We start from the raw sequence: 13770 nt of genomic DNA on the forward strand, positions 1-13770 counted from the left end.
ATAAAGATCTCCCACATTTTACTGCATTATTCACCATCCGCCTACGTAGAGATTAGTTCTCCCCTTTTATGTAGGTCAGGCTATTGGATAATGAGATGACATTCAGCGCTTTTGAACAGCTTTCTCCATGTAATAAATGGACAAAGTGTAAGGTCATTTACATCCCGTTTCCAAGTCCTCACCAGCTGCCCTTATATCATTCAAAAAAAAACACAAAAAAAAAAAAAACAGTTTCTTTTAGCTTAAAACAGTCACCGAGATATAAAACCATACTGCCTCCGGCAATATCTGTAATGCTGACATTGGTGATGTCATCGTAGTCCTCTGAAGCACCGACTGTCATTAATTAGACTGTGGTACTGCCGTTCTCTCTTGTGTTCCCATGGTAACAATGTGTGGTGGGGATGCATGTGGTTATCTTCTTTTCACCAACCACGGCAACTCTGGCCCTCAAACCACTAAACTCAACACACAAGAGCGCTAGAGATGCACAGGTTAAAAGAAAAAAAATGCAGTTCAACCGGTTTTCAATTTCTGTGAGCCTATGTCATATTTTCTTTATTCAAACTTGAAGATTTTATTTTTCATGTCAGCTTGCTGAATATCAAACTGAAACTATTACAGATAAAGCACTACCAGCATACACATTACTAGGGTACCATTTGATTCACCCGGCTGTAGGATGATACAGGACAGATTTATTATCTAGTATTTTTTAATACACAGAAGAAGAGGGTCCCTGCTTCTCTGGTGGTATAAGATGAAACACAGTTTTCAAATCTGTTTGGGAAGACTCCATGATTATGAAGTCTGATTGGATCACAGAACCAGTTCTGTGCAGGGGACAGAAAGAATTGTCACAAATTGTCTCTTCAGCAATTAGGTGTGATTAAGTATAAATTGGACAAAAGTGACATTGCGTTTTCAAGCAAGTTCCAAAGTGCAGAATGTACATGGATACTGAAAAAACTGTTGAAAACTTCTCGTTCCTGGGCACCATGGACTGCCAGGGGACAAGAACATCACATCAGTCACCAAGAGGCTAACCAGAGAACGCAACAGCTGAGGAAATCCAACCTACCGCAGGAAATAGTGTTTATTTTTATGTCCGCAGACCTATTATTGGGCGCATCTCCCTTTATGTGTCCGACTTAAAGTTTAATGACATCCGGGTCAAGAACACTTTACAGCCCATCATTGGGCATGCATGCAATGTCGCTGCATCCTGCCCATCTAAGATCAAACCGACAGCCAACTGTGGAATGTCCAAAAAAAAAGGCCCCAAAAGTTTCCTTGGAAACTGACTCCGGTGTGTCAATATCGAATCAAAACGCCACCTGAGCTGTCCCTTCTCACAAGCGGTGTCCCTCACCAGCAAACCACCAGTTGCACATTACCTCTCCCTTAAGGAAAAACCCACTGGACATTTCTGTCAACAATGTAATTTACCAATTCTCCCCTGCTGTGCACCCTACAAAACCAAACATCCGCCACTCTCTTCACAGCTCTGTCTTTCACTGTAGATTTTAAATCTATATGTTTATACAGGCTGACAGTATTCAAAAAGCTCAAAATGTATCAGGTCTCACAATTTATTTTGTATCATATATCTATATATCTATATATATAATTAATATAATCAATATAATCAATAATTAATATATATTAAGTATTTATCTATACCACTGATGGTTTCCGGGGAAAAAAGCGCTCTATATATATATTTATGCTGTGTTTGCAATTTCTGGTTTTCTTTTTACGTCAGCATTTTCTCTACAAACCACCAGGTCAGATTTCTGCCACCTGTTAGCCTCCTTCACAAGCCAGCAACATGAGTACATAGGGTACCTCTTTAGGATAGGGGGTGCTACGAATTCTGTCAAACAGAATTTATGAAACCAACATGCCTTAAGTTAGCACCCCTTTCTAGTGAAACCAAGATGTCTTAAGATACCACCAATTTCTAGTGTCATTCATATTTTATTTTATTTTTTTTTGCCATTCATTCACAAATGAATTCTCCAATCACCATGTCTCTCTTAAAATCAGCTACCACAGAAAATATGCAGTCCTTGCTGCCTATATTATAATTACCTATGGTGGTGTGTGAGCTAATATGTGGGTCACCATTCTGGGGCATGGGTAGAAAGGGCAATGCTACCCTTTCTCTCTCCCCATCGTTCTTTTTGCACACCAGCTCAGAGCAGAGGATACGTCTTTAAATTAACCCTTGGCTGCAGAATTACCATCGTCATACTGTAACAGACCTGCAAGGAGACATCTTGAGCCGAAAAAAAAATAGTCACTGTCGTTATTATCAAATCATCAGTGAGTGTTTGTTCAGCTACCACCTTCCATTCTCTTGTGTGGTGAATCTGAACTGAAAAGCAAAAGTCTCTATGTATGCTCAATAATCCAGGTAAGAAAATCACAGAAAGTTGAATCAGTTCATCTGGACACGTATAGGAGACATGTTTCATCACTCATCTAGGTGACCTCTGAGGAATCCCCCCGGCACAACATGATTACCTTGACTTGTACACCGGGGAAACCATGGGTGACATTTGGGTCCCAAAATTGGGGGGGGGGGGGTTTAATCACGTAATTGTATGAATGTAAAAAGTACAACTAGTGCGCAATAAATGAAACGTGCGGTTTCAATGTCAATTTTTCATTTTAAGTAAGTGACAAAACAAACATCTTTACATTTTGTTTTGTTTTTTTAAACTTTGCTGCAAAATTATGCATATCGAGGATCGCTTTTTTTTTTTAAAAACGTAGGCCTACATGTCCCTTTTCACAAGAAGATTTGGAACGTTGCAAAACGTTACCAATGTTTCAGACAGAAATAGAAATGATAAGAACAGACATGTCTGTGTTCCATATAGACATGTCGCTTCAGATCGTTACATTGCCTCCAGCGGCACGTATGTGTAATTACAGCAAATAATATTTGTATATTTTTAAATAACGTTATGTGATATTTTATTTTAATTATTCTTTGTGAGTTGGGGTGCCGCCCCCCCCCCCCGGAATGTCGCCCATGGGAAAACCAAACAGACGCTGGCCAAGAGGATGGCACAACACAGAAGAGCTAACTCATCAGGCCAGGACTTCACAGTCTACATCCATCTACAGACCAGTGGCCGCTCCTTCAAGGATGAGGAGGTGCACATCCTTGATAGGGAGGAACACTGGTTTGAAGGGGGAGCCAAAGAGGCCATCTATGTGAAGAGGGAACGACCATCCCTGAACCGAGGGGGGCGGGGGCTAAGAGTACATCTGTCACCATCTTACAATCAGTACATTTACATGATGTTCGAAAAAGTTTATTTATTTTGTTAGTCCGACTAAAACTGGACTTTTTAAATATATGTAAACGCGTTAGTCCGACTCAAATCGTTCTAAATCAAATTTCTCGAAGTGGGACTAACACACCTAGATAATGCGGTTGGGGCTCAGCATGTATACGCTTCAATCGGCCCTGAACTGGCCTAGGCGTTCCGCGCATGAGCCATAGTTCCCACGGCGGTCTTTCACCCGGAAGTAGAGCACCGTAGTAGCAACAGTACCGTATCGGTTATCAAAAGTAAAGAGTACGTATGAACTGTGCAGCGATGTAAAGTTGTCCATGTTTTCACCGCTCGACATGGAACCCGCTTGCCACTTGCTAACTTTTTTTAAGTATTAGCACATATCAGGTTCAATATAATTAATGCAACCACGTCAAAATAATATAATGAGGTTATCAGACAGTCACAGAGATAAATAAATGATAATAATATAATAAAAACAAAGAACAGACAAACAACAAAACAAAACTGGAGTACATTATATACAAATCTAAAATAACCACAGAGGTTTCAGTGAAAAAAAGTTTCATAATAATTCAACAGCTTATTACTTTTTTGTTGTTTACAAGGCTGAGAGATTTAAGTAAGAGTTCAGTTCTTGGAGAAAATCTTGCTGCTTACTTTTGGGTTTTTGGGGGGTTTTTTGGTTTTTTTTTTTAATTGAACAATATTTTTACAAACAACGAGGTAAGTCAACCATGGTATAAAACATTTGGTCATGTGTCTGAATAAGACTAAAACAAACGAAGAGAAAAACATCCACAATCAAAATTCTTTAAAAAAAAGTGAATTAAAATATATAAATCAAACAATACCACGCGAACAATAAAGCTAAGATGATACATTCACACAATTTGGTCTTCAATATGAACTAAAGGTTGATACATTCAGTCTATTAATTTGTAAGATTGTGCACATTTCAGCAATTCTTTTGTGGATTTTAAAGGGTACCTATTATGCAAAACTCACTTTTTCAGTGTTTTTGCATATACATTTGAGTCTCTGGTGGGCCTACTAACACACAAACTTTGAAGTAAAACAACCCAGCCATTTTGTTGTGGGCAACCAAACTGAAAACTTTTGAAAAAAATTCAGACCCAGCAAGCCGTTCGAATATCCTTCCGCCCATTACGTCACCGAAGGAAACTCATTTACAATAATCCCGCCTTCAGTTGAATATCTCCACCCACCTGCCTTACATGGCTATAACGCTCGACATTTTTTGCAGGTACCGCTGGCTAGCGTAATGTCTTCGGAAAATGCACTGTTCTTGGCTGTAATAATCCGCACAAATCGCTACATCCGCTCTCAACCTCAGAGGGCAGAAGAGCTGAGTGGATAAAGTTTATTTTTGATGACAACGTTCCCGTTAAAGTTGGCAAAACACTGTTAGTGTGTGACGGGTTTCGCCAGGTTTTCTGGAGACTGTTGATTTTCAATGTGAGAGCCAGGGCATGTTGTCGGCCGTACCGCGGGGTGCTTTCTCTGGCCGGGCTGCCTACACCATACCCGGACTCGCTCTGTGTCTTTGTGTCCTGATCAATGGGCTAACCTAATTTAGCATGCCTTCGGAGGGCGGCTTTCCCGGCGTTTGGGTGGTCGGTTCCTCCGGTCTTGCGGAACTTTTTTTTGCAGGGTGACGAGTGTGAGGGGCTCTAACGCCCAGTGCTCCTCTCGTCAGCCGGAACATTTGTCCCAGTTGTGCTTCCACGGCTCCCGCCGCGGGGTTCACCGCCCCGCTTTTCTCAAAATCCTCGCACACTGAAGCGCACGCTTAAAAAAAAACCCCCTCCCGAGTTTTTTTTTTTTTTTTACATTTTCTCCTCAAAGCAAGGGCCGAACTCCCATGTTTACCGAACCCGGCCGCGGGGTCCGTCACCTAACCGTCCGTAGACCCCACCACCGACGGGGTTGCGGTTGTCGGGTCCGCCCAATCCGTTCAACCGGGCTCGGCGACATGAGGCCACCTGGATAATCCTGCCAGTAGCATATGCTTGTCTCAAAGATTAAACCATGCAAGTCTAAGTACACACGGCCCGTACAATGAAACTGCGAACGGCGATATACACAATGATTGATACAAGTTATTTTTCACACTCAAAGAAGATGTTCAAGTATCAGTCAACTCGGCGGAATGGATTGAAGAGGTTCTGTTTACATCTCGTTCTCACCTGGGAATGACATCGCGGAGTGGGGCGTGGGGTGCAGCGGCTCATTTGCATCAAATTAGCATATACTCAATCCGAGTAATCTGAACAGGAGGTCAACAGAGGAGTATAGAAGCATGCTAAAACGCTTAATTTGAGTGGTATTTTCAGCAAAAATACTCAGACATGTTTCGGGGACCCCCAAAGACTTATATTAAATTGTTGAAAAATAGCACAATAGGTCATACATTTCAGGGACAATACAGTCTAAATTCATTACAAAAAACAACTGAAAATGGATGGGGTTTTCATAAATTTAGATTTGTGTATATAATGTTTTGCCATTATGAGAATTGTGTTAATCAACAGATTTTCTCTTTTGTTTTTCATCACCAGGCCATACATTACATCCACATGTGATTTGAGTTCAACAGATACATTCTTTTGTTTAAACCATTCTTCCATTAGTTTCCAAAATAGTTGGGAGCGACAACATGCGTAGAAAAAATGCTCCGTGGTTTCAATATCTGAATTGCAAAATGAACAGACAATATTTTCAAAACTGAATCTTAATCCAAGAAATTTATTGGAGAGATATATATCATCAATTAATCTAAAATGGATTTCCTTAGCTTTGGGTAGTTGAAGATAATGTAAGAAATCCAATTTTTAATCTTAGCACTTTTGCAGGGTCCATGTCTCTAAAGTCAAGTACTCTATTGAATTGGTTTGAGTATAAGTCATTGGACAATGTCTGTTGTTAGCCAAGATTACAAAAGAGTTGTCAATATTTATGATTTGATTGTAATAACTAAAACTGGGCAGTTATTCATTATACCCCAACTGACAGCTACCCACATTCGACTTGTTTGTCGCTTGTTTGGTATGTAACGCAATAGGTCAACCGGAAAAAGGTCCAATAGCAACCAGCTGAAAGGGGGCGTATCGGCACCTACCGTACCGGGGTCGGACATACTTCCGTCAACAAATCGATTCTCCCCCGGTTCTTGTATACTGGGACAACGACAGTAGCCCAATTACATGGCCTAATCGAGCTATAACCGTAGCTCGACTTAACAGTGCATGTAAACACAGTGAATGCTATGATTGCAAATTTACCAAATTACCAAATCCTCCTTGAATGGTAAACATGGCCATTGTAACTCTAGTTATGGTCACGCCCATATTTGCATATGAAACCATTTGTTGTTTTCGGTCGTTATGCCACTGTATTGTTTATAAGGGTGGGGATACCTGCAGTCAGTTGAGACTAAAGAGGTCACTTAGATGACTGATGAAACGTTTCTCTCAATAAATGTTGTGTCCAGAGATGAAATGATTCAACTTTCTGTGATGAAAAGCAAAAGGAGAAAAACCTCTACTCATACAGCCTCCAGCATACAGCTCATGGAAAGAATGATCTTACGTCTCCATTCCTATCTACTACTACCTCGTTTTACTCACTATTAAGCACTATCTTCCCATAACTTCCTCTTCAAAGTCAAACATATCTCCCCCTCAGTAAATGAAACGAGCTTGTAATGAAAGGCATAAATCTATTGAGGCAAGCAGGTAGATGCATGGTAATAAAAACGCTGAATATTGAATTACATAACAAGAAAAACATTCTACATTGTCGACATTTTAATCTAATTTGAGGAAACCTAAATTGTGGGACTCGAGACTTTTTTCCCGCTTCGCTGACAGAACTCTTGCCATAAGGGTTGACATTGTGTACCGGTTCCATGTTAATTTTGGATATATTCTAATATATGGACACAAATACAATTGCATTTTTTTTTACAGTAACTGAGAGACCGTTTCCTCTGTGGAGTGTACTCTTTAAAAACTAAGGAAAACCGTAAAAAAATGCTCTCGAAACACATTGATATATAGTTAGCAGACGTAAACATCCGACATTGTCCGGTACATAATATGTGGATATAACACTATACACATGTTATATCCCACACATTACACACAACAGACAGGGATGATGATTCATCAAACCTGACTGAGACCTCAATCATTGAAAATGAAATGGACAGCAAGGATACCATATACTACTCCATGTCAAATGATTTAGTTACAGGTAAATTTTGTTCAGTCATGCCTGATAGCAGTATAATATAACAAAGTCAAAAGCTTAGGAAAGTCCACAAACTCCTTCAGCGGATTTAAATTCACATGTCTCTTGACATCCCAGATTTGAGCATTAGCTCTATCCGTTCTAGCCTCAAGACAGGCTTGTTCATGTTAACTAATACTTCATGACCTGTTCTGTATCACGAGTAGTGGATATGAATCCTATTACACAGCCGGACTTTAAGGTCCTGACACACTCGTCAATGATCTCCTGCTGTGTTTTGTATTTTGCTGTGCAACAAAATAACAAAGGGTGTTGAAACAGACGTACAGCCAACACCCTGGGCAAAAGATCTCTCAGTCACATCTAGGTCATTCGTGCAGGGGCTGGGCCCACAAAGATTGTGAAACTAAATTTTTTTTCTTCCTCTGAGAGCACGAGCATGGCCACACCCAATCCTTGAAAGTGACCTTTTGTCTTTGCTGACACAGATAAAGATTGAAAGCACGAGGATTATGATTCAGATACAAGAGTAATGGGGAGCCCGTATGGGACACCGTGGAATCATTTTTACCTGATGTGTAATAAATACAAAATATTTAGTCACTCGTCCCCACTGAAACCAACACATGGGGTTCCAAGCTATCTGCTGAACTTAAACAACATCCTGACCTCCGATAGCAAGATCTGTGAAAAAGTTTTCACAAAGATTTCAAAGAATGTTCAAGATTTTTATCTTGGAGTACATCATGCCATTTAAAAAAAAATCTTAAAAGATACATGTTTAACACCGATTATGTGATAAATCTCAATTAGAACCCGAGAAAGGGGAACTTCAAAAAAAGAAAATAAATGTCTTAATCATGCCCCAGTGGATGTGTGCCTGGAGCCAGCCGGCACAATGACTGCATGCTGTGGACCCAGAGATCAGCAACATCAGCAGTGAGTCCAATGACGTCTATGGAAGCAGTTATATAACCAGAGCCGAACATTTTGTCTGTCACAGTTGGAAGGTTAAAAAGGGTGACATGAATACCAGCCATACTCTCAAGAGTCATGTGCAACCTTGTTCCACTGGGCGAATGCAGCGATTGCCAAGTATGCCAAGGAATGCTGCCTTTAAGAGGAGTGTAGAGGTGAAAGGCATGCTGTTGCAGAGAACATGACTAACAGCACATGGATCATTTAGATATGTGATATTAACAGCACCAAGTTAGCGTACATTTTCAAAAAAAAAATCTTATCGGACATGTTTTTTTCTCTTTGGACTACTATCGTCTCTCATGGCACGATGATGATCATGTCCTTAAACAACATTCAGGCATTTTAGTATAGGATATCACCAACTGCTCACATTTTGTGTTTGCTCCAAACTAGAAACACTCATTTGGATTCACATGCACTTCTAAGTATTTCTCACTGAGTCTGAATATTTTACCACTGTGTACATTGTAAATGGTATTCTTTAATTCCGGGGCTGTTCTAATGGCATCAAAATTAAACATATTGCACAGACTGGCGTGTCTCAAATACTCCAACTTACTTTTCAATATACTATGGGGAGTGCCTTATACTGAGGTTTCTATGTAGTAAAGAAAAAGACCACAAGAACAAAGTGGGGATTAATAACACTCGTGTTATATCACTTTCAATTTGACATGTTTGATAACTATGTCTTAACAGTGATGATATGGCAGTTTTAATGATAAGTCCACTGTTTTCTTCATTATATCTTTATGCAACAAATACCAACATTATCAGAGGATATTTGGTTGTTTTTTGTCGTTCCATTATTTCTGGGCTTAACACACTGGCAAAAGCATAAGTCAAGAGAAGCTGCACAGGGTTCGGAGGGTTGATAGCAGACCGAACTGTGGACCCAAAAAATCTATGGAGGAGAAAACAGTTCATCTTCAGCACCATTAAGAAACTCTATGAAACTAAACAGACCAACAATGTTCACTGGGCATTTCTAAGGATATTAAATGGCAAGCCAAGAAATGTGTTCCTGTAATGGTTCACAGGATGCTCTTAAAAGCCAACACTGCTTTCAACCTGGTAAAAACCCAGAACCGTGGATGAGGGAAAAGAGGAGATTTATTTTGACCAGCATTTCATTGATATCACACTATCCGTTCTTTCTCTCACTCAAAGTGAATGTTTCCCAGGTTGACGAGAAATACACCTTTTAAAATAAATCACAAAACTCAGGTTGATTTGCCCAACTATTCTTTCAATATAGCTGACCATATCCTCAATGTGTGTAGCTTTGGGGCTGGACCTCCGCCCTTTCCTCCAAGAACTTTGACTCAGGTGGTTAAGTGTGAACTCTTGTGCTGCCATGCACTCCACCTTTTTTTCATGTACTGGCAGTGCAGATGTTGAAAAAAGTGACTTTGGGGCACATCAGTCAGTGAATTTGAGACGAGAACTGCCAATTAGTGAGGAGTTACACTGCATGATTTCTCTAATGCAAGCTGTGCTTTCCAGAATGTATGTGGAGGGGGGGGGTCCTAATCTAATAATCGGGTAATAATGATATTGACAACCACTTCCCATCTGCACCCACAAGCTAGCAGAAATACGTTTCCTTTAACAATATGAGCCATAGTGGCTCAGGAAATTTTGAATGAAAGCCAGATTCCGAAGACTCAAAATTATATTTTATTTAAATCGAATTTGTGCTACTGTGTAATTTCTTGCTTTTGAACACAATAGCTCTTTGCATTTGCCCTCACCTGTTAATGAGCTTTGTCTTTGTAAAATGAAGTGCATTTTATATAGCGCTTTACTGCTGCAACAGCCACTCAAAGCACTTTACAATTAATGAGTCTCTCTCTCACACACACACGGATGGGGGTGTCAACCATGCAAGGTAACAACCAGCTCATCGGGAACAGTTAGGGGTTAGGTGTCTTGCTCAGGGATACCTCAACATTTCTGCCAGGCGGAGCCGAGGATCGAACCAGCAACCCTCCAGTTACCAAACGACCTGCTCTACCTCCTGAGCCACTGCCGCCCTGTATATTTAAATATGGCTTGCGTGTTATAGCCTACTTTCGCTTTGTCAGCTATAGTCCAAATATCTACAAAGTACTAGTCTCTCAAAATCCACTGAAATTAAGTATCAAACTGTATCGTAATATGCAATATTAAAAATTATGCATTGTACCGTTGTTATTTGCTTGCATTTTACAACAGCAAAGTTCATCTGAGCAAAATTGACAATGCTGTATATGCAAACTAATGATGGGTGATTGACACCCGTCAATCACACACAGAGAGAACTAAACATTATTTCTGCATTTATCATCTCATTTAATATACAGTCGATCACTGGGTTTTAGAATCGATGAAATTGGCAGCAACTTGTGAGTAATATTTTCATAAAATAGATTTTGCAATCTGAACTGGTTCCTCTTAGTGAGTCTAACGTGTTCACACCAAACGCGAAGCAAATTTTTCGCGCGATGAGATTACATATAGAGTCAATGCAAAGACGCGAATTCGCGCGTCATTCGCGCCGGGCGACGCGAATGACACGCGAGTTGAAAAAAAATTTTTTTTTCCTTTTTTGAATTGAAAACGTTCAACTTGAGCGAGAAATTCGCGTGACGCTATGTCGCGAAAGCCTATCAGCGTTGAGATTCTGCTGACGTCACTGACGTCCTGTTGATTCAGAAAATGGAGGACAAGTGGTTCGCGAACTCGATCCTGCGACCAAACTCGCGCGAGTAAAGCGAGGAGAAAATTTGTTGGTGGGGACAAGGCTGTTGCGAAAACGATGGCAGTCACATCTAAACCGAATATATCATCAATATCATCAATGCTTTAAGAGACTGTTTGGGAGTGTGCCATGACTTAACGTCTGTGTGACCCCCTTGTTTCTCTGCCTCTTCACTGCAGGCCTCTGTCAGAAACAGACCACTATTCAAACTTCAATGTGAGCTTGATTCAGTAGATATGGATTATGATAACTGCAGAGTGTGAACAACTTGAAAAACGAAACGGCATTAAGTGACCCTATAATTAGATATGGGGCAAATTATTGTTATGGCCAAATGTACTACTACTGCTTTCAACTGCTCCCGTTAGGGGTCGCCACAGCGGACCATCCGCTTCCTGTCCTCTGCATCTTCCTCTGTCACACCAGCCACATGCATGTCTTCCCTCACCACATCCATAAACCTCCTCTTTTCCTCTTCCCTGGAAGCTCCATATTCAGCATCCTTCTCCCAATATACCCAGCATCTCCCCTCCACAATGTCCAAGCCATCTCAATCTTGCCTCTCTTGCTTTGTCTCCAAACCGTCCAACCTGAGCAGTCCCTCCGATATACTCGTTCCTAATCATGTCCTTCTTCGTCACTCCCAATTAAAATCTTAACATCTTCCACTCTGCCACCTCCAGCTCCATCTCCTGTCTTTTCGTCAGTGCTACTGTCTCCAAACCATATAACATAGCTGGTCTCACAACCATCTTGTAAACCTTCCCTTTAACTCTTGCTGGTACCCTTCTGTCACAAATCACTCTTCTCCACCCACTCCACCCTGCCTGCACTCTCTTCTTCACCTCACTTCTGCACTCCCCGTTACTTTGGACAGTTGACCCCAAGTATTTAAAGTCATACGCCTTCATCGCCTCTACTCCTTGCATCCTCACCATTCCACTGTCCTCCCTCTCATTCACCCATAGGTCTTGCTCCTACTACCTATGGCCAAATGAAATATGCAATTCATATATGTATATTGCACATCACACAGGAAGGAAAGAGTGAGTTACTACTGGCGTTGATTTCAGGTAACATGAGGACTTCTCGCATATTTAAATGCCCCTTTCAGACTGGTGGGTTTGACACATTTTCTTCGACACAAAGTCTAAAATAAAATCTTCCACAACACTAAAACGTGGTTAGACAGATAGATAGATACTTTATAGTCCTAGCAGAAGATGTGTTTCCACCTTTTGCACAGAGCCTCACATACAGCAAATACATGTACACTACACACATACTATGCATACCACATGACATACACTATTCACCTATCACACCAATCACACAATATTCACAGGCTTTTTAAAAAAACCCACAGAAGCCACTGACGAAAACTAGGCTTGTTGTGCACAAATAGCTACAACCACCGAGGTTTGAGGTTATTGGAATAAACTCATGATAAGCTGGTTCACCAGTCTGTTGTCGTATAGCCTAGCCCTTCATATTTCATGTGCATCCGAGACGAGCAGACACAGGCTGGACGTTTAACATTCACCCTGTGCAGAGCCCTTCTCTGTTCTTTTAAAAGGGGGACAGCAAACGGAGAAAGGTTTCCTTGCCGGCCGGGCAGGCGTACACCATTTGTGCATGGCCCGTCACACTAAGCAGCTCCGGCAATATTCAGACTAGCATTCAGTTTAAGCTTGCAGGACATGGCCCAGTAACCTACTTTCCCCACAACAAGTGGTGTAACATCAGAGACAAGGCTGTGTGTCATCAGTTACCTAACCATCGCAGCGAAATTGACGCAAACGGAAGCAAAGAAGGGGGAAAAAACCTCAATGCCAAAGAAAAGCACAGAAACGTAAAAATTAACAGCTTCGTGAAAATCAAATCTCAGTTCTAGGCTACCTGTTGAATTCAATTACCTCTTCGCACAACTTCCGAGACGAGCTGCTCTGTGGACGCTCCTGATTCCTGCTCTGAGGTGAAGTTCGGGGCAGTGTTGTAAATCGATATCGTGCGTATGACGACGGGCACGATGGAAAAGACGGAAACGACGTTGAAATGGGGGGGGGGGGGTCTATATAAAAACGTATCGATCGAGATGGAGATAAAGCCAAATACGCGACGGCGCTCGGCGCAATGATGGGGGGGGGTCAACCATAGCACAGAGGAAGAAAAGCGTGATGGAGTCACGGCTATGTCTCCATGATGGGGGAAAAATAAGCAAGCGCTATGAAAAATGTCTATCTGGGATAGAGTTATGGGCTCTAGCACGCAACGGGGGTGAAACAAACTATTTGCACAAGAAAGTGGATGATATACATTATATGCCTAGAGGCAAACCCAAATACTATATGACAACGAGTACATTTAAGGTAAACATCGCTGAGTGCCTGTGTTCACACTACAGTGCGGACACCGCTCTCATAAAAATCGGGCAGACCTCGGAGGGAAGTACGTCGC

General features: G+C 41.2%; 1 protein-coding gene across 1 annotated transcript in view; it reads right to left on the bottom strand.

Annotated features, from left to right (window-relative positions):
- npas2 (neuronal PAS domain protein 2) overlaps positions 1-13770 on the bottom strand; it is a 74291-nt gene that overhangs the window by 59397 nt on the left and 1124 nt on the right. The gene's annotated exons all lie outside the window — the stretch shown is intronic.

Source organism: Lampris incognitus, chromosome 8 (assembly GCF_029633865.1).
Source record: "Lampris incognitus isolate fLamInc1 chromosome 8, fLamInc1.hap2, whole genome shotgun sequence".
In the NCBI taxonomy this organism is placed as follows: Eukaryota; Metazoa; Chordata; class Actinopteri; order Lampriformes; family Lampridae; genus Lampris; species Lampris incognitus.